This window comes from Phyllobates terribilis, unplaced genomic scaffold, assembly GCF_046119375.1.
Source record: "Phyllobates terribilis strain yellow unplaced genomic scaffold, ASM4611937v1 Scaffold_117__1_contigs__length_5270597, whole genome shotgun sequence".
Classification (NCBI taxonomy): domain Eukaryota; kingdom Metazoa; phylum Chordata; class Amphibia; order Anura; family Dendrobatidae; genus Phyllobates; species Phyllobates terribilis.
Genome location: NW_027362877.1, coordinates 4,658,510 through 4,679,325, shown reverse-complemented (window position 1 = coordinate 4,679,325; position 20,816 = coordinate 4,658,510). Strand labels below are relative to the sequence as shown.

Genomic DNA, 20,816 nt, shown 5'->3' with positions numbered 1-20,816 from the left:
GGGGTGTCATGCATACCAGGACAGGATGGGGGGTGCCATGCATACCAGGATAGGATGGTGGGGACAGGATGGGGCAGCACAAATACCAGGAGGGGGGCAGCACATACCAGCATGGGAGACCATATACCAATAAAAATGCTCGCCACCCGGGCGTAGAACGGGTTCAATAGCTAGTAGTATATAAGGGAGGACGGTGTGGAGGCAATATTTTATAGGAGAGGAGGCCATGTATCATAAGAGGGACAGTGTGGATGTCATTTTTTGTGTATGGAGCACAGGGAGGCGCTATTATTTATTCAGGGGCACAGCACAGGCTTATTTACGGCACAGCAGGGGCAGCTATTTTTATTCAGGCGGCATTATAATGACACTTGGCACTGTGTCGACATGTGCTGCAGAAGACTGAAGAAAAGAAAATCTGTTGAGACGAGCTACGGATGTAAAAACTTACCCTGGAATCAGGGGCAGATGAAGAAGAAAAGGATGTGAGCAACCAGAGAAGACGTCTCCTATAAGGTACCGGGATCTAAGGCTGCATTTACACTGGACAAACGCGGCACCTAAATGCCCCCCGACTGGTTATATGGAGCCAATCGGCAGTCGTTTAATCGCCTGTGAACCTTATTATGATGGTTCTGTGGGCAGAGAATAACACTGTCCTCGGCAGCACGTTTACACAGGATGATCTGCTGCCCAGAACAGGAATATTTAAGCTTAATGATTTCACCTGATGAACTAATGTTTTGCTCGTACATCGGGTGACTGTCAGCCGGTTTAGATCGGCCGATCAGTATCCGATTATTGGCCGGTGTAGATGCACCTTAAAGAGTCGCCCTTAGTAACGTTTCCCCCAGGATTCCAAAGAATTCATGTAACCAGTCTCGCCCCTATCTGAACCTAGCGGCGTGCGTGTAACATTGGTGGCCCGTACGGGGAGTCCTGAGCAGGAATTAGCGTGTAGAGGGAGAAGAGGAAAACTGGAAAAAAACAGCAGCACAGCAGCTCAACTCTACTCTGCTACACCAGTTAAAGGGGACCAGCCCTAAAGAAAACTCACTAGCAGCAATGGATGTGGAAATACAAATGGACAGAATTAGTGAGCTGCTTCTTCAGTTAACCTGTGAAAAATTGAGAACAGTAGCAGATCATATAAAGATGTCAGAAGAACAGATTTCGAAAGCACACAACCGCAGACAACTGTTAGCTGCATTAATTAAAAAATGGATGAGTTGGGGGAGAAAGAAGCTGAAGACGTCATGGGGACTGTCCTCCAGGAGCTAACACAGTTTCTAACCAGGTTGAAGTTGGAGGATGGAGGGGCAGCACCAATTACCAAAAGCGGGAATCTCTGTCCGCAGACTGAACTACAGGTATTGGAAGAACTAGTAGACTACCTGGTAAAACCACCCATCTTGGGATATCCTGATTTCAATTTACCATTTGTTCTTCATTGTGACGCCTCTCAAGTTGGACTGGGAGCTGCCCTGTATCAGCATCAAGATGGAAAAATGAGAGTGACTGGTTATGGTTCTAAAACGTTGCCAGACGCCGAGAAGAATTACCATCTACATTCCAGAAAATTGGAGTTCCTGGCATTGAAATGGGCTATCTGTAAACAATTTAGAGATTATCTCTACTATAGCAAAGAGTTTGAGGTATACACTGACAACAACCCTTTGACCTATGTCCTTACTACAGCCAAACTGAATGCAACGGGTGAGAGATGGGTCGCTGAACTAGCTGACTTCAATTTCAGCATCAAGTACAGGCCAGGAAAATGCAATGCAGATGCTGACCCGTACACAAATCGCAGAAAAGAGAGGTAATATTGTACAGTAAAAAATACATTTTAACTGGTCCCAGAGAGCTTTTTTTCGAACGTGGCAACAACAAACTGATGTATTCGACGACAATGAACACTCCTCTCCAGATGATGATACCTTGCACCTGTCCATATTGCAAATGGAGCTAACAGCGGTATCAATAGGGAATAAGATAGATTTTTACAAATTTTTTGCAGCACGCAGTATAAGGTAATAACACCTGGCTGTATCGGTGTAATATGCTATCCATACTGCGATAGCTCACCCATAAACAAATTTCAGATAAGAGAGGTAATTTTGTAGACTATGGAATCAATTTGAATTGGCCTTCCCATTATTAAATGTAAAAATAGTGAAAAAACCAAGACAAAACAAGCCAAGCAAAGTTGGCAAGAAAAAGAGGGTATATATATTATTATGTAAACCAAACAGAAAAAAATACCCAGTAAAATTTAACTTTTAATAATTACCATTAAAGGTGTACTAAATAGTCCAAATGGGACAAAAACATAACTACACCTATCAATAAAAACATATATGGGGAAGGATAGTCAGGGTAGAAAAAATATGTATGCAATCAGACTTACCCTAAATAACCCTTGTGGGATGGAATACCCTAACTACCAGTGGAGTATTTTCACCCTAACGATACGAGTTGGTGTCCCCGCTTCATGGAGGCTGTCCCTAACCTGTCCCTAGATCTCCCTAAACAAACACACAGATGACAAAGTTTGACCAGCATCGAATACAATCATGTCATAATTGACATGCTAAATATCACACAACATGTATATAAATAGGGAAAAAAAATAATAAAAAAAAATGCAAAGACAGAGGAAATGTTATCCCCTAAATATAACAGGGAACAGGAACTAGCCTCCCAACACTAGTATATATAAGTGTGAGCCCCACAATAGCCACTCACAGGATCCCACACAATTAGACAGAAATACACTGGTCAAAGACAAGTAAATGGACTTATCTGGTCTCTAGTCCATCTGGGGGTCCCGACAGATGTCTTAGAAGATAGTTCTTTAGGCCCTTTGATAGGTGGCTATATAGTCCCAATCACAGGATAAATTCACACTTGTGGACTTCACACAAAATTTTCAATCGAGCCGGGCATCCACTTTCATGGTCACTCAGGGTGATATAGACCCAGCAGCAAACAATGTCCCTTTTAAAGTAGTCCCAATGCGTTTCGCCCCCTCCTCGATCCAGGGCTCATCAGGGGACAAACCAAATGTTAGAGGAGAAAGACCATAGTTGTTGCACTGATAATAAGTGCTTCCATGCCGGAATATAGCCGTGCCTGGAACAACAAACAACACCATATATTTATACCTCCTCTCAAGATAATGTGCGCCAATTCATTCAAAATTCCCCCGGAAGAAGATCTCCTTTGATTGCGGTCTCTTCCGGTATACCCTGGAGGTGAACCGCAAAGCTGCGTTCCATAATTTGTATAGTCCTATAGTCGCGCGTTGGTGTACATTACGTAATAAAGAAGAAAAAAAAAGACTCAGGATATACAACCGTGCACACCCAATATTAGAAAAATGAAAAAATCTTTATTACATGATTATACACTGACAACACAAAAAAATAAAAACAATTAAAAACAGACAAGGCATAGCAATATTCAAAGGGGAGGAATAATAGTGGTGTTCCAAAACAATGAATCCCCCTTAAACCACAGGTTTCATTATTATTTTTATTATCTCAAAATACAATAATACTTATTGACCAAGCTATATCGCCCTAATAAAGGGTAGCACAGCACCACTAGACCAAGTATGGATAATGAACCAGATACTCCCAAGTAATCAAACCATACATCATAATGAGTGGGAGTAGTAATCTACTGGAATCTACTAAATTCTACCAAAACTGGGGGCCCATATAATATCAACATATTTCAAAACATGTCATCCCACCTGATGTACAATATAGGATCATGAATAGAGGCCATGTATGGCAGAACGGGTACTCCTTAGTGGTCAAGGGAAAGGTCAAAAATGATGTCAAAAATAATAAAATGACATAGTTACCTGTTGGCACCAGAGACCCTACGCGTTACGCTGCTAGACCGTAGCTTCGTCAGGGGTATGTTGTCAGTAGACACATGTGTATATTAAATAGTCTGTCCAATTTAGTGTGATTCCCTTCAGGTGAATATTAGTGCCCTCACTGAGTCTCTCCAGCATCGCGGTAGAGCGGGCGGTCATTTCCTGCTTCCACAGCGTGCGGCCCACGTGCTGTGGTGTGTCACAGCCGGAATTGAGGAGGACGTCATATCCGGTTGGCGAATCGCCGCCCCTTCCTATTTCTCATGCGTTCCACCCAGACGCCTAGGTGGAACGCAACCGGAACTAAATAGAGAAAAAAATGGACAAGCAGTCTCTGTACCGGTATATATTTTTTGTAGCGGACGCGCTACTTCCGGGGGTACATATATGTGTTTTTGCGTTTTGTCCTCCCCTGAATATGTCGGCTCTTTTCCTATTGTTACTATTTTGGGGGACTGTGTCCCGTACGATCTTTGAGGGGGCGGTTCCTAAAACCGGATATGATGATCTCTATTTAGTTCCGGTTGCGTTCCACCTAGGCGTCTGGGTGGAACGCATGAGAAATAGGAAGGGGCGGCGATTCGCCAACCGGATATGACGTCCTCCTCAATTCCGGCTGTGACACACCACAGCACGTGGGCCGCACGCTGTGGAAGCAGGAAATGACCGCCCGCTCTACCGCGATGCTGGAGAGACTCAGTGAGGGCACTAATATTCACCTGAAGGGAATCACACTAAATTGGATAGACTATTTAATATACACATGTGTCTACTGACAACATACCCCTGACGAAGCTGCGGTCTAGCAGCGTAACGCGTAGGGTCTCTGGTGCCAACAGGTAACTATGTCATTTTATTATTTTTGACATCATTTTTGACCTTTCCCTTGACCACTAAGGAGTACCCGTTCTGCCATACATGGCCTCTATTCATGATCCTATATTGTACATCAGGTGGGATGACATGTTTTGAAATATGTTGATATTATATGGGCCCCCAGTTTTGGTAGAATTTAGTAGATTCCAGTAGATTACTACTCCCACTCATTATGATGTATGGTTTGATTACTTGGGAGTATCTGGTTTATTATCCATACTTGGTCTAGTGGTGCTGTGCTACCCCTTATTAGGGCGATATAGCTTGGTCAATAAGTATTATTGTATTTTGAGATAATAAAAATAATAATGAAACCTGTGGTTTAAGGGGGATTCATTGTTTTGGAACACCATTATTATTCCTCCCCTTTGAATATTGCTATGCCTTGTCTGTTTTTAATTGTTTTTATTTTTTCTTGTGCTGTCAGTGTATAATCATGTAATAAAGATTTTTTCATTTTTCTAATATTGGGTGTGCACGGTTGTATATCCTGAGTCTTTTTTTTTCTTCTTTATTACATTATATAACTACATCAGGTAACTGTAGTACCCCGTAACATTTACTATTTCATTAAGCAGTGCCCACCTTTTTGCAAAGGATAATTGGTGTATATTACGTAACTTCCGGTTGCGTAATTGCGGTCACTTCCGGTGTTACCCTGGAGGTGGAACGCAAGCTGCGTGCCATAGTTTATATGATTCCACAGTTGCGCAGTACATCGTAGGGCGCACTTAAAGCTAATGCCACATGGCTCACATTGTGACGTATATCGCGTCACTTCCGGTAATACCATGGAGATGAACCACAAGCCTCATTCAACCACGAGACCACGGTAACCACAGGAATTGGACGCACACAGCGTTCTACATAATGATGTCAGTGTATGTCTAATAGACTATCTCTTTCTCGATATGGCAGTATTGGCTGCAATAACAGAACAGCAGACATTCCCATCATAAAGATGGCAGAGCGCACAAAGTTGCAAGTGTAAAACTTCTCAATAGAAAAATCTTCGAAACGCTTGCATCATAAGGGGGAGTCAATCCTACCCCCAAGAGGAAGGTATTAAATATACCATAATAAGTACTGACAAGTCCATCACAATAAAGCACATGTACATGAGTACCTATATAGTAGACCAGGGGTCCTCAAACTTTTTAAACAGATGGCCAGTTCACGGTCCCTCAGACCATTGGAGGGCCGGAATATAGTTTTTTAAAAAAAACTATGAACAAATTCCTCTGCACCCTGCACATATCTTATTTTGTAGTAAAAAAAAACAATACAGGAACAAATACAATATTTAAAATGAAGAACAAGTAAAATTAAATCAACCGGTATTTCAATAGGCAGGTAAATGTCCCGAATAGGCAGGTAAATATCCTGAATAGGCAGGTAAATGTCCCCAATAGGCAGGTAAATGTCCTGAATAGGCAGGTAAATGTCCCCAATAGGCAGGTAAATGTCCACAATAAGCAGCATAGGTCCCCAATAGGCAGGTAAATGTACCCAATAGGCAGCATAGGTCCCCAATAGGCAGGTAAATGTCCCCAATAGGCAGGTAAATGTCCCGAATAGGCAGGTAAATGTCCCCAATAGGCAGCATAGGTCCCCAATAGGCAGGTAAATGTCCCGAATAGGCAGGTAAATATCCCCAATAGGCAGCATAGGTCCCCAATAGGCAGGTAAATGTACCCAATAGGCAGCATAGGTCCCCAATAGGCAGGTAAATGTACCCAATAGGCAGCATAGGTCCCCAATAGGCAGGTAAATGTCCCCAATAGGCAGGTAAATATCCCCAATAGGCAGCATAGGTCCTCAATGGGCAGGTAAATGTTCCCAATAGGCAGGCTGTTTCCCCCTTATAATGACATATGCAGGCTGTTCCCCCCCATATAATGCCCCATGCAGCATGTCACCCCCCCATATAATGCCCCATGCAGCATGTCACCCCCCCATATAATGCCCCATGCAGCATGTCACCCCCCCATATAATGCCCCATGCAGGATGTCACCCCCCCATATTATACCCCTTGCAGGATGTCACCCCCCCATATTATACCCCTTGCAGGATGTCACCCCCCATATCATGCCCCATGCAGGATGTCACCCCCCCATATCATGCCCCATGCAGGATGTCACCCCCCCATATTATACCCCTTGCAGGATGTCACCCCCCCATATAATGACCTATACCTCCATACATTTAAAAAAAAAAAAAATCCAATACTCACCTCACTTCTCACTTGCTGCCGCTGCTCTACTCTGGTCTGGACTCCAGCGTCGCGGCGGCGTTGTCCCGCTCTGCGCTGCTTGTGACGGCACTCGGGAGGGCGCGGTGTAAAGACGTCACCGCACCCTCTTACCTGAGACATCACAGGAAGCGCAGACCAGGAAGACAGCGGATCTGCGGAGGCACGGGGAGAGGTAAGTATCCGCCTGCCGGGGCCCTGAGCAAGCGGGGGGAAGGGCGGGCAATGGCACCGCTCTCCTCTCCTCCGCCCATAGCCCGGCGGGCCGGATAAAGGTCCTCCGCGGGCCGCATGTGGCCCGCGGGCTGTAGTTTGAGGACCCCTGTAGTAGACTATCCACTGTCAATAGGCAGCGTGTTGTAAGAAAATGCAGTTTTAACCCAATGTCAATCATAACATATGGAGTATGAATAAATAGTCCCAATCAACCAGTAAAAAAGATACAGTTACTGGGATCGAATACAAATAGAAATCCATTCAAGGGGCCAAAAATGATTTCATCCGTTAGGGCTAGTCAGAAAAAGAGGCTAAACAAAGCTAGAGAAATTCAGGTGTTCATTAATGCCTCCAGGGTTCAAAGATTCAAGCCAGAAAACCCATCTGGATTCCCGCTGTAAAATCCTCCTATTCCAGTCGCCCTGGCGAACTGAGGGGCCAACAACTTCGATTGAGCGGAACGTAATAGAGTTAAGATCTCCTCCATGAGCAATGTTCACATGTTTCGCTCGGGGTGTGTCTCTTATTTCTAATATCCCCCAGATGTTCACCAACGCGAACTTTAAATTGTCTCTTAGTCTTTCCCACATAGTCTTTTGGACAGGTGCATGTGCACATGTAGACAACGCCCATAGTTTTGCAATTGGCAGAATGTTTGTTCCTATACGTTCGTCTGGTTACCGCACTCTGAAAGGTATCTGAAGGCGAGACGTATCTACAGAAACTACATTGGCCACACCTAAAAGTGCCCACTGACCTTCTATCCAGCCAGGTGCCCTCTTTTTTAGGTGGAACAAAGTGGCCATGTACAAGATGGTCTATAACTGATCTGCCTCTCCTACAGGTCACTGATGGATAGTCCGTAATCCACTTAGATATATCAGGGTCAGTCCTTAAAATGGCCCAGTATTTTCTCAAAATTGTCATAATCCTTGGATGTTGATCATCATACGTCCCGATTAATCTAGTCAGAGAAGTCTGTTCGGACCTGGCTCGGGGTACCAGCAGTTTAGACCTATCCTGTTTCAAAGCATGATTATATGCTTCAGTAACCACCTTAATCAGATAGTTTCGATCAATGAATCGTTCCTTCAAGTCCTTTGCTCTATGGAGAACGTCTGACTCAGAGGAACAATTTCTCCTCAGTCTTAAAAATTGACCTTTAGGGATTCCCTGTTTTAAGGGGGTAGGATGATAACTCCCCCATCTTAGTAGACTATGTGCCGCTGTCGGCTTCCTAAAGATAGATGACCTCAGGGAACCAGATCCATCAACTGAAATAATAACATCCAAAAAGGCAATTTTATTGCCACCAATCTCATAGGTGAATTTTAGGCCAAGATTATTTATATTAAGACGCTGTATAAACCTAATGAAGGACGCTTGGTCCCCAGTCCAGAGGACGAGGATATCGTCGATGTAACGGCCCCATATTGATAGGTGTAGTTATGTTTTTGTCCCATTTGGACTATTTAGTACACTTTTAATGGCAATTATTAAAAGTTACATTTTACTGGGTATTTTTTTCTGTTTGGTTTACATAAATGTAAAAATAGAAGTTCCAGTGGAGATCCAACAGTAAATGAAGATTAAGTTTATTCACAAAGTAGTTAAACGGCAGCAACACGACCAGCTAGTGTGAATACCAACGCGTTTCCACCACCTAAGGGGAATGATGTATTTATCGTCATGTGCATGCAATAACTAATAGTATGGGGAATAATACCTGACTGCAGTGATCAATATTTTAGATTAAATCCTGCCTCACGTTCAGACCTAGCAGCACCCTGGTGCCGAGTTGGAAGATCCAATAGGATTCACGGTTTAGTACCATTCTTCTGTAATTGCCACCTCTGCTAGATTTATGGACTTTATCAATAACTCTAAATTTGAGTCCTGATAAATCACCCTTATGTACAGTATAATAACAAAATGACGAGATACTGCAGAGATCAGAGAGATGTTAATAGCTGTTGTGCTGGTTGCATCCGACATACTGATCGCGGCCCTGAACACAATCGACTAAGGCTATGTGCGCACCATGCAGAAATGCTCCGGAGTTTTCCTGAGCGTTTCTGCATCTCCCTGGCAGCAAAAACGCATGAGGATTGTACATGTGGATTGTACATGCGGATTATACATGAGGATTGTACATGTGGATTGTACATGTGGATTGTACATGTGGATTGTACATGCGGATTGTACATGCGGATTGTACGTGCGGATTGTACATGAGGATTGTACATGCGGATTGTACATGCGGATCGTACATGCGGATCGTACGTGCGGATTGTACATGCGGATTGTACGTGCGGATTGTACGTGCGGATCGTACGTGCGGATCGTACATGCGGATCGTACGTGCGGATTGTACGTGCGGATCGTACGTGCGGATCGTACATGCGGATCGTACATGCGGATCGTACATGCGGATTGTACGTGCGGATTGTACGTGCGGATTGTACATGCGGATTGTACATGCGGATTGTACGTGCGGATTGTACATGAGGATTGTACATGCGTTTTCCTGCCAGGGACATGCGGAGGTGAAGCGTTCTTCACTTGCATTTCCGCATGTGGGTTGACAAGCGATTTTAGCATCACTTGGAAAGTGCTTGACAACTTGGTCACACTATATAAATCCATGCAACCGGCAACCGGCATATATAGTGTGACCGAAAGAATGTTTAAAAATAAAAAATAAATCTATACTTCCCTCTGATGGCCCCCGCAGTCTTGCTTCTCTCCATTCTCCCTTGCCGGCAAGTCGCAGTACACTGAAGGACCTGCCGACGTCAGCGTCGCATGACCCGTCACATGACTATGACGTCATAGCAGGTCTTTCAGTCCATCGCGATCTGCCGGCATGAGAGGAGGAGCGCAGCGGGGGCCGTCAGAAGGTAAATATAACATTTATTTTATTCTTTTTTTACAGGTTCTATGGTACCCGGGTCCGGAGGAGAGTCTCCTGTCCTCCACACCCGGGTACCATCCGCACATTGAACGCATGTATTCCGCATGTCCTTATCTAGTGAAGCGGATTCCACGCGTTCTAATACAAGTCAATGGCGGCGAAAACGCAGCACTTCGGCAAAATAATTGTTAGTGCTGCGTATTTTTCCACAATGATAATCCGCAGCGGAAATTTCCACAGAATGTGCACAGCACATGCGGATTATCATTGGGGAACATGGCGGGCCTTCTACCAAGCGTCTTTTTAAGCGTTTCTGCAGCGTTTTTGCCGCTGCGGAAACACTTAAAAACCGCATCGTGAGCACACAGCCTAAGTGAACCACACCCGGTGTAATTCATAAACTGCTGAATATGGTGCGTTTTATTACTGGAAAAGGAAGTGGATTCGTTACCTTTTAATACATCTAGTCCGGCCGCACTGGAAATATCCTTTTAAGCACAGCCATGTGTCTGAGATCTGCAGCTGAATTGATGGATCCGTGCTAGGAGCCAATACAGAGTCAGTAGTGGGGTCTCCGGGGGTCTATCTCATGTGATTCTCTTTGAGGACACGTGACAATGTTTCATCTTGTTCTCGTACAGGTAAATATTTCTTCATTATTCTAACCCCATTATAATAACTGGGACTATACTCCGTGGATAATGTAATGACATTATTGGTAGCGGCTGTCGTGCATTATATTATGTGTGAATATGGGATATTATATGTTGTATGCTTCCTTCCCTCAGATACTACACTGTGTTCCAAATTATTATGCAAATAATATTTTCTCAGATTTTCCCAAATTCCCTATATGAATTGCAGTCATTGTAATTTTCCAGTCCAATAACTATTAGAGTACAATTGAAAGGTTTTTGTACAAATTGCCTATGATAACAGGATATTTGTAAAAAAATAAAAAACTCAAACTGCACTCAAAATGCATGTTCCAAATTATTATGCACAGCAGAGTTTTCAACCTTTTCATTTTAATAAAGAACAAAAAAATGGTCATTTGTGAAATTATAAGCATCAGGCATTATCATGCATGAAAATGATCTTGCTGCAGAATACACGGTTCTTCTTCTTGAACCATGGAAGGAAGTGCTGTTTGAGCAACTCAACATACATTATGGCGTTCATCTTTACCCCTTCAGGGATCCTAAAAGGGCCGACAATCTCTCTCCCCATGATTCCAGCCCAAAACATTACTCCACCTCCTCCTTGTTAGCGCCGTAGCCGTGTTTGCATGGGGTGTCCATCAACCAGCCATCCTCCACTCCATCCATCTGGACCATCGAGATCATTTCATGCATGATAATGCCCCGTCTCATGCTGCACATAACACATCTGCATCTCTGGCTGCTATGGGCATAAAAGGGGACAAACTTATGGTGTGACCCCCATGCTCCCCTGACCTCAACCCCATTGAGAACCTCTGGAGCATCATCAAAAGGAGTGTCTATGATGGCGGGAGGCAGTTCACATCTAAGCAACAGCTCTGGGAGGGTATTCTGTCCTCATGCAAAACAATTAAAGCAGAAACCATCCAGAACCTGACAAATTCAATGGACGAGAGAGTTCAGAAGCTCCTTTCGAACAAGCGGTCCTATGTGCAAATGTAACATCACCTAGAATAAAGTTTGGAGGTGAAAACTGTTTGATTTCAGTTTGTAATAACCTGCTAATGCTTATAATTTCAAAAATGACCATTTTTTTGTTCTTTATTAAAATGAAAAGGTTGAAAACTCTGCTGTGCATAATAATTTGGAACATGCATTTTGAGTGCAGTTTGAGTTTTTTATTTTTTTAAAAATATCCTGTTATCATAGGCAGTTTGTACAAAAACCTTTCAATTGTACTCTAATAGTTATTTGACTGGAAAATTACAATGACTGCAATTCATATAGGTAATTTGGGAAAATCTGAGAAAATATTATTTGCATAATAATTTGGAACACAGTGTAGAAGTGTGACCAACCAGTGATTACTGTTGCTCAAAATGCATATAACGAGAGGGTCACGGGAAAGGCAGCAGAACATAAAGTCAGCCATGTGTGCCAGACTGCCAACAGTCAAGACTTCCCTGTCCTCACCAAGAGGACGACTGTCCATGTCCTCCTCATCGCTCTCCCTCTTCTCGGGCCATCCAAGTTGAATAGACGGTACGAATGTGGTGTGGGTAGTACCGTCTGAGCGCTGGAACCCAGCTCCTGATCTTCTTCTTTCTCCTTATTATCACCCAATCCACGTTGAGATGAGATAAGGCTGGGCTGTGTAGCATCACCCTGTATAGTTCCTTGCTCCATCTCATTGTGCTCTGCCTGCAAAGCCTCCTCTTTAATTGTGAGCGAGTGTTTCAGTAAGCAGAGAAGCGGGATGGTGACGCTAATTATGGAGTCATCACTGCTCACCATCTTGGTTGAGTCCTCAGTTTTGGAGGACGCCACAGATGTCAGACATCCATGCCCACTCATCAGCTCTTATGTGCGGAGGCTGACCTGAATACCGACGGGCGTGTTGAAGCTGGTACTCAACAACTGCCCTCTGTTGCTCACAAATCTTTCCCAACATCTGCAACGTTGAGTTCCAATGCGTGGGCAGTGCAAGCTGTAGCTGACTTTCTAAAATGGGCACACGCAGGAGCTCTGGCAGATCTTGGTAGGTTTTGAGAAACCGCTGAACCACTAATTTGAGCACATGGGCCAGGCATGGTACGTGTGTGAGATTGCCAAGCCTGAGATCCGCCATCAGGTTCTGGCCATTGTAACACATGACCATGCCTGGCTGTAGGTTCAGTGGTGAGACCCACAGATCTGCCTGCTCTGTTACAGCTTTCAACAACTCTGCAGCAGTGTGCCGTTTGTCACCTAAGCATATTAGCTTCAGCAGAGCATGTTGCCGCTTGGCCGTGGCAGTGCTTCCAGCTTACGACTGATGTGGTCATTTCGGATATGCAGGCTGAAGAGAAGGAATAGGTGGAGGAGCTGTAGAATGTGTGGGCAACCCTGATTGCCCCAGGGCTCGCAATCCTCAGCGTCGGGAGGACGCATTCCGTCCCAGGGTCCGACTGGGTCCTGGCTTCCACATTATTAACCTAGAGTGCAGTCAGTGAGATGTACCGTCCCTGGCCACAAGCACTTGTCTACGTGTCTGTGGTTAGGTGGACCTTCCCAGTAACTGCGTTGGTGAGGGCACGGGTAATATTCTGGGACACGTGCTTGTGTAAGGCCGGGACCACAAACTGGGAGAAATAGTGGCGGGTGGGGACCAAGTACCGAGGGATGGCCACAGCCATGAGGTTGCGGAAAGCTTCCATCTCCACGAGCCTAAAAGGCAACATTTCCAGTGCAAGCAGTCGAGAAATGTGGCAGTTTAGCATTGTGGCCTCAGGGTGGTTGGCTGCGTATTTGTGCTTGCGTTCCAAGGGCTGGGGTAGGGACAACTGAACGCTGCACTGGGACAAGAACGTGGTTGCTGATGGTGGTGGTTGCAAGTGTGCAACGACAGGTGCAGGGCGGGAGACATCTTCGCCTGGTCCATAGACAGGGGATTGTCATGCACGCACAACAGCGGAACAGGTAGTGGTGTCACCCACAGACACTGTTGCTGGACCCTGGCGCTCTGCCCAACTAGTCGGGTGCTTTGCTGTCATGTGCCTCAGCATGCTGGTGGTAGTCAGGCTGGTAGTTTTGCTGCCCCTGCTGATGCTGGCATTGCAGATGTTGCAAATGGCCTTTTTTGGGTTAACTGGACAGTCTTTAAAAAAAGAGCAAGACTCAGGAAGACCTAGCAGTTGGACTGGCAAAATCCACTTCCCCGTCCCTTGCCACACGCCTTGCCAACTTTAAATGGAGTATAATATTTGTCACATTCCAAAAAATGTCTGTATTATTACTGCAGTAATATAGGATCATGTCTAATGACCACAGTTTTAGGTAGTGGCCTAATAGATATGCTATTGGTCAGCGACCAAGTGTGAACAGGTTTGAACACACAACTGGCAGGCTTTAAATGGAGTATAATATCTGTCAAACAGGAGAAAAAAGAAACCAGCTTACCCACACTTCCTGGCGTCCTGAAGCATGGAACTCAAGGGACCACTTGCGTTAGAAGGAAAAATACAAAATGTTCCAGCTTCTGTCATGCGCAAAAAGATTTTAATGGTAAAATGGAAATTCCATGGAGAAAAAAGGCAAAGAAACGCGTTTCAAACGCAAGCCTGCGTTCTTAGTCAAAGCTATATCTGGAATTAACATGCGTGATTACATATAAAAGGCCCTCCAATACAATTCAAGATTGTCTTTTGTATTGGTAGTTTAATCGTGTGATTTCAATCAAGATAACGTCACATAATAAAGTCATCAATAGATAAACCCCAATATAAAACTACACAAATAAGAAAGTACAAAAATATATATATATTATTGTACTTACTTGTGTAGTTTTATATTGGGGTTTTTCTATTGATGACTTTATTATGTGACGTTATCTTGATTGTCTTTTGTATTGGTAGTTTAATCATGTGATGTCAATCTTGAATTGTATTGGTGGGTCTTTTATATATAATCATGCATGTTCACTCACCTGTGCAATACTAAGGAAATCCTGAAAACATGGCCTGTTGGTGGGCCTTGAGGCCTGGAGTTGGGGAGCACTGCCCTAATAGATATGCTATTGGTCAGCGACCAAGTGTGAATAGGTTTGAACACACAACTGGCAGACTTTAAATGGAGTATAATATCTGTCACGTTCCCAAAAATGTCTGGATTATTACGGCAGTAATATCTGACCACCTGAGATGATGGACAAGTTTCTGTTCTTCCACAATACAGCAATGCTATTCAAATCAACCAAATCTGGCTGTATGCTGCTAACAAGCAAATGGAGCAGTAAAAATGGTGTATTATATTGCTTTCACCAAAATTATCAGGATTAAGAGCAATAAGAATATTAGCCCTGATATCTAGGACTATGGATATGAGTAACAGCAGCAGAAAGAACATGCAAAGGATCCTATTGTGTTGTATACGCTCTCCACAAACTCTGCCTGCCTAACTCCTGCTATCACCAGGATTAATATTCAGTAGCATTAGTCTTTAGAAGGACTGTTAGTGTAGATTTGTAATGCTGTGGAATACCTCACTAAAACAACCGCCAATTCTCTCCCTCGCTCAGCAGCACCTCTCCCTACACTGTCTGATTCCGGAGTGACTGTGGCGAGCATGGCGGCACCAGGTCTTATATAGACCCAATGACGCTATGCGGCCAGCCAATCACTGTAATGCCACAACCAACATGGCTGAGGCATTACCGTGGATGGCAGGCAATCTCTGCATGTTAATTGGCTAACACCAAACATGCAGGGAGAGGACTCAGGCTCCAGCCTGAGCATTCAAAATATGCTCGCCGAGTACCAAGCATCTCGAGCACTGAGATGCTCGGGCTAGTAGCGAATAGTGGCGAGCATGCTCACTCATCACTAATTAACCTTACTTTCAGGTTTTGATTCTACAAAATTTTCTATGAAATTCAGTGTTGGCAAAATTTTAGAAATTGTTCTTGTGTTCAGTGAGATATTAAATAAAATTTATCAAAAGGGGTGTACTCATTTATGCTGAGCAATGTTTATTAAAATTGATGAAACACAGAGAACATAATTACAGTTTCTTTCCTGTTTGACTACTCATGTTTTACAAGATATGATTTATGTGTAAAAGATTTCCCACATTCTGAACATGAATACGGCTTCTCTCCTGTGTGACTTCTCTCGTGGCTCAAAAGACTTGATTTTTTTTTGTAAAGCATTTCTCAAAGTCAACATGAATACGGCTTCTCTCCTGTGTGAATTCTCTGATGTACAAGAAGTATTGATTCATCTCTAAAGCTTCTTCCACATTGTAAACAAGAAAACGGTTTCTCCCCGGTGTGAATTCTTTGATGTCTAACAAGATCTGATTTACTTCTAAAACATTTCCCACATTCTGAACACGAATATGGCTTCTCTCCTGTGTGAATTCTTTGATGTTTAACAAGATCTGATATATTTGTAGAACATTTCCCACATTCTGAACATGAATATGTCTTCTCTCCTGTGTGAATTCTTTGATGTCTAATAAGATTCCCTTTGTCTGTAAAGCATTTTCCACATTCTGAACATGAATACGGCTTCTCTCCTGTGTGAATTTTTTGATGTCTAATAAGACTCTTTTTATCTGTAAAGCATTTCCCACATTCTGAACATGAATACGGCTTCTCTCCTGTGTGGATTTTCTGATGTATAATAAAACTCCCTTTATCTGAAAAGCATTTCCCACATTCTGAACATGAATATGGCTTCTCTCCTGTGTGGATTTTCTGATGTCTAACAAGATGTGATTTATTTGTAAAGCACCTTCCACATACTAAACATGAAAAAGGCTTTTCTCCTGTGTGAATTCTTTGATGTTGAACAAGCACTGAATTGTCTATAAAACATTTCCCACATTCTGAACATGAATATGACTTCTCTCCTGTGTGAATTTTCTGATGTTTAATAAGATTCCCTTTATGTCTAAAGCATTTCCCACATTCTGAACATGAATATGGCTTCTCTCCTGTGTGAATTTTATGATGTCTAATAAGGCTCCCTTTATCGATGAAGGACTTCCCACATTCTGAACATGAATATGGCTTTCCTCCTGTGTGAATTCTCTCATGTATAACAAATTGTGATTTATATGTAAAGCATTTCCCACATTCTGGACAGGAGTATGGCTTTTTACCTTTGTGTTTTCTTTGTGTCTGAGCTGAGCTTTTAGTAAGTTGCTTGTCACACTGAAGTCTTATATCCACTTTCTCACCAGGAATTGTGGTAATAATGTGAGATTGCTCAGGAGAGGGTTCCTCATGATTTGGAGGATTATAAGAAAGTGAAGTGCTGTGAAGTCCAGGAGGTGCAGGAAGGGTGATGAGGTTTCCTCCATTAGAGTGCTTCCTGATATCTTCTTTTTTACAATTTAGTGATGAACCGTTATTCTCACAAAGATTTCCTATAAGGATGAAACATAGATTTGTGTTAAAGAAAAAAATCATATCCAAAGAGATTTCTAAATGTATTTTCTGGAGCTCACAGTGAAGACCCTCGTCAGTCAAAGTACCGGTAATAAGGAGGACAACTACATGCCATAACATTAACACAATGACGGGTAAAGTAAATGACACTTATAATCTGGTGACATTGGCACAAGTCAGGGGTGCCATAGATTAGACAGCAAATAGACAGGTCATAAAGAGAACCTGTCATCAGGAATTAACCCCTTAATGTAGCACCAGTGCCATTTCACTCTCGTAGCAAGCATCCTATCATGCCCTCAGTGTAGAAAAGTGTCCACTCAATGGAGTTTTAATATTTCAGTACCAAATGAAAATGAGATTGACTAGTCACAAAGGCGGCCCTACATCCAGGAGCAGTCGAGCTCCAGCCACCGTAATCATGTCCACAGCATGCATAAGAGCATAATAGGAAACCTCAGAAGACTGCAATAGTGCTGAAGGTACATTAACCCCTAAAGGACCAAGATACTTTGCTCGTTATGTGGGTTAATGACACGGCCTCATTTTACAATTCTGACCAGCATCACTTTATGTGGTAATTCAACGTATCCCACTGATTCTGAGACTGTTTTTTTCGTGACAGATTGTACTTTATGTTAGTGGTAAATTTTGGTCGTTATTATTTGCCTTTAATTATGAAAATATAAAAAAAAATTGGCAAAAAAAATTTGAGTATTTTGTAATTTTCAACCTGTGAATTTTTATGCCCTTAAACCAGAGAGTTATATCACACAAAATAGTTAATAAATCACATTTTCCACATGTCTACTTTACATCAGCATCATTGATGAAACTTGTTAGGAAGTTAGAAGAGTTAAAAGTTTATCAGCAATTTCTCATTTTTTCCAACAAAATTTACAAAACCATATTTTTTAGGGAAAACATCACATTTAAAGTGACTGAGGGTCCTGTGATAGAAAATACCCAAAAGTCACACCATTTTAAAAACTGCACCCCTCACAGTCCACAAAACCACATTCAAGAAGTTTGTTAACCCTTTAGGGGCTTCACAGGAATTAAAGCAAGGTGGAAGGGAAAAAAAATTCCCCAAAAAACGTTATTTTGGCCACAAATTAATCATTTTCACAAATACATTATCTAGGGGTGTAGTGAGCGTTTTGACGCCATATGTGTTGCACAAAATGTTATACCATTGAACGGAGAAGACAGAAAAAATTAATTTTTACCACTATAATGTTGTTTTAGGCCCAGATTTTACATATTCACAAAGGTAAATGGGTAAAGATGACCACATAATTTGTTACACAATTTCTGCTGAACGTGGCGATACCCCATATGTGGCTGTACAGTACTGCTTAGCCACATGGCGAGACTCGGGAGGGAAGGAGCGTTATTATTATTACTTATTTATATAGCACCATTGATTCCATGGTGCTGTACATGAGAAGGGGTTACATACCAAATACAGATATCACTTACAGTAAAGAACTAACAATGATAGACGGGTACAGAGGGAAGAGGACCCTGCCCTTGTGGGCTTACATTCTACAGATACATTGTATATTATTATTATTTATATAGCGTCATTGATTCCATGGTTCTGTACATAAGAAGGGGTTACATACCAAATACAGATATCACTTACAGTAAACAAACTAACAATGATAGACGGGTACAGAGGGAAGAGGACCCTGCCCTTGTGGGCTTACATTCTACAGGAGCGGGGAAGAAGACAGTAGGTTGGGGGGGTTGCAATAGCTCCGGTGTTGTTGAGGTGGCAGCAAGCAAGGTCATGGCAGGCTGTAAGCTTGTTTGAAGAGATGGGTTTTCAGGTTCTGTCCGAAGGATCCAAGTGTGGAGGATAATCAGACGTGTTGAGGCACAGAATTCCATAGGATGGGGGATATTCGGGAGAAATCTTGGAGGCGATTTGGCGAGGAACGAATAAGTGTGGAGAAGAGAAGGAGGCGTTGAAAGGACCGTAGATTACGTAAGGGAATGTATCGGGAGATTAGTTCAGAGATGTACGGAGGAGAGAGGTTATGGATGGCTTTGTAGGTCAGTGTTAGTAGCTTGAACTGGATACGTTGGGCAATTGGGAGCCAGTGAAGGGATTTGCAAAGGGGGTAGCAGAGGAGTAGCGAGGCGAGAGATGGACCAGTCGCGCAGCAGAGTTAAGGATGGACCAAAGGGGTGCGAGAGTGTTAGCAGGTAGGCCACAGAGGAGGATGTTACAGTAGTCGAGGCGGGAGATGATGAGGGAATGCACAAGCAGTTTAGTAGATTGAGGGTTGAGGAAAGGACGAATTCTGGAAATATTTTTGAGCTGGAGGCGACAGGAGGTGGCGAGAGCTTGGATGTGAGGTTTGAAGGTCAGGGCAGAGTCAAGAGTTACTCCGAGGCAGCGGATTGTCGGTACAGGGGATGCGTGATGTACTTTATTGTGATAGAGAGATCAAGTGGGAAAGATATGCGAGTTGGGGGAAAGATGATGAGTTCAGTTTTGTCCACATTGAGCTTGAGGAAGCCAGAGGAGAAGAAGGAGGATATGGCTGATAGACACGCTGGGATTCTGGACAGCAGAGAGGTAGATCTGGGTGTCATCAGCGTACAGATGGTACTGGAAGCCATGGGATTTTATGAGCTGTCCCAGGCCAAGGATATAGATTGAGAAAAGAGGGGGAGGGGTGAGGATGTAGTTTGCGAGTGGGAGACGCTAAATGTGCTGTTAGAAAGGTATGAGGAGATCCAAGACAGAGCAAGGTCTTTGACGCCAAAGAAAGAGAGGATCTACAGTAGGAGGCAGTGGTCAACTGTATCGAAAGCAGAGGACAGGTTAAGAAGAAGGAGTACAGAGAATTGTCTGTTAGCTTTGGCTGTAAGTCATTGGTGATTTTGGTAAAAGCAGTTTCGGTGGAATGGTGGGGGCGGAAGCCGGATTGTCGGTTGTCGAAGAGAGAATTAGATGAGAAGTGGGAGCAAAGTTTAGCGTGAACATGTTGCTCAAGAAGTTTGGAGGCAAATGGGAGGAGCGAAATGGGGCTATAGCTGGACAAGGCAGTTGGGTCGAGGGATGGCTTTTTGAGGATGGGTGTGATTGTGGCATGTTTGAAGGCAGCGGGGAAGGTACCTAAAGTTAGTGATAGGTTGAAGAGATGGGTTAGGGATGGGGTCGAGTGCACAAGTGGTGAGGTGTGATTTGGAGAGGAGACAAGTAAGGTCTCTTTCTGTGATATTGGGAAGGGAGGTTATGGGGGAAGAGCAATGGTGTGGAAAACAAAGGGATTGTGGTGGTTGGGCAGTAAAGACTTGCCCTGTTTGGTCAATCTTGTTTTTGAAGTGTGTGGCAAACTCCTCAGCAGAGATGACAGAGGTCGGAGGGGGAAGTGGAGGGCAGAGGAGAGAGTTAAAAGTGTTGAATAACTATTTGGGGTTGTAGGACAGGGAAAATATGAGGGTTGTGAAGTAGGCCTGTTTAGCAGAGGTGAGTGCTGATTTGAATGCGAGTGTTGCTACGCTGTTTAGTGAGGTTTTTATGCCAGGTTTGCCTATTGACTCGTCGTGCTCTGCC

At 43.4% G+C, this 20,816-nt stretch overlaps 1 pseudogene; it reads right to left on the bottom strand.

Moving 5' to 3' along the window:
- Window positions 1-20,816, bottom strand: part of LOC141201544 (uncharacterized) — a 62,017-nt pseudogene that overhangs the window by 24,484 nt on the left and 16,717 nt on the right.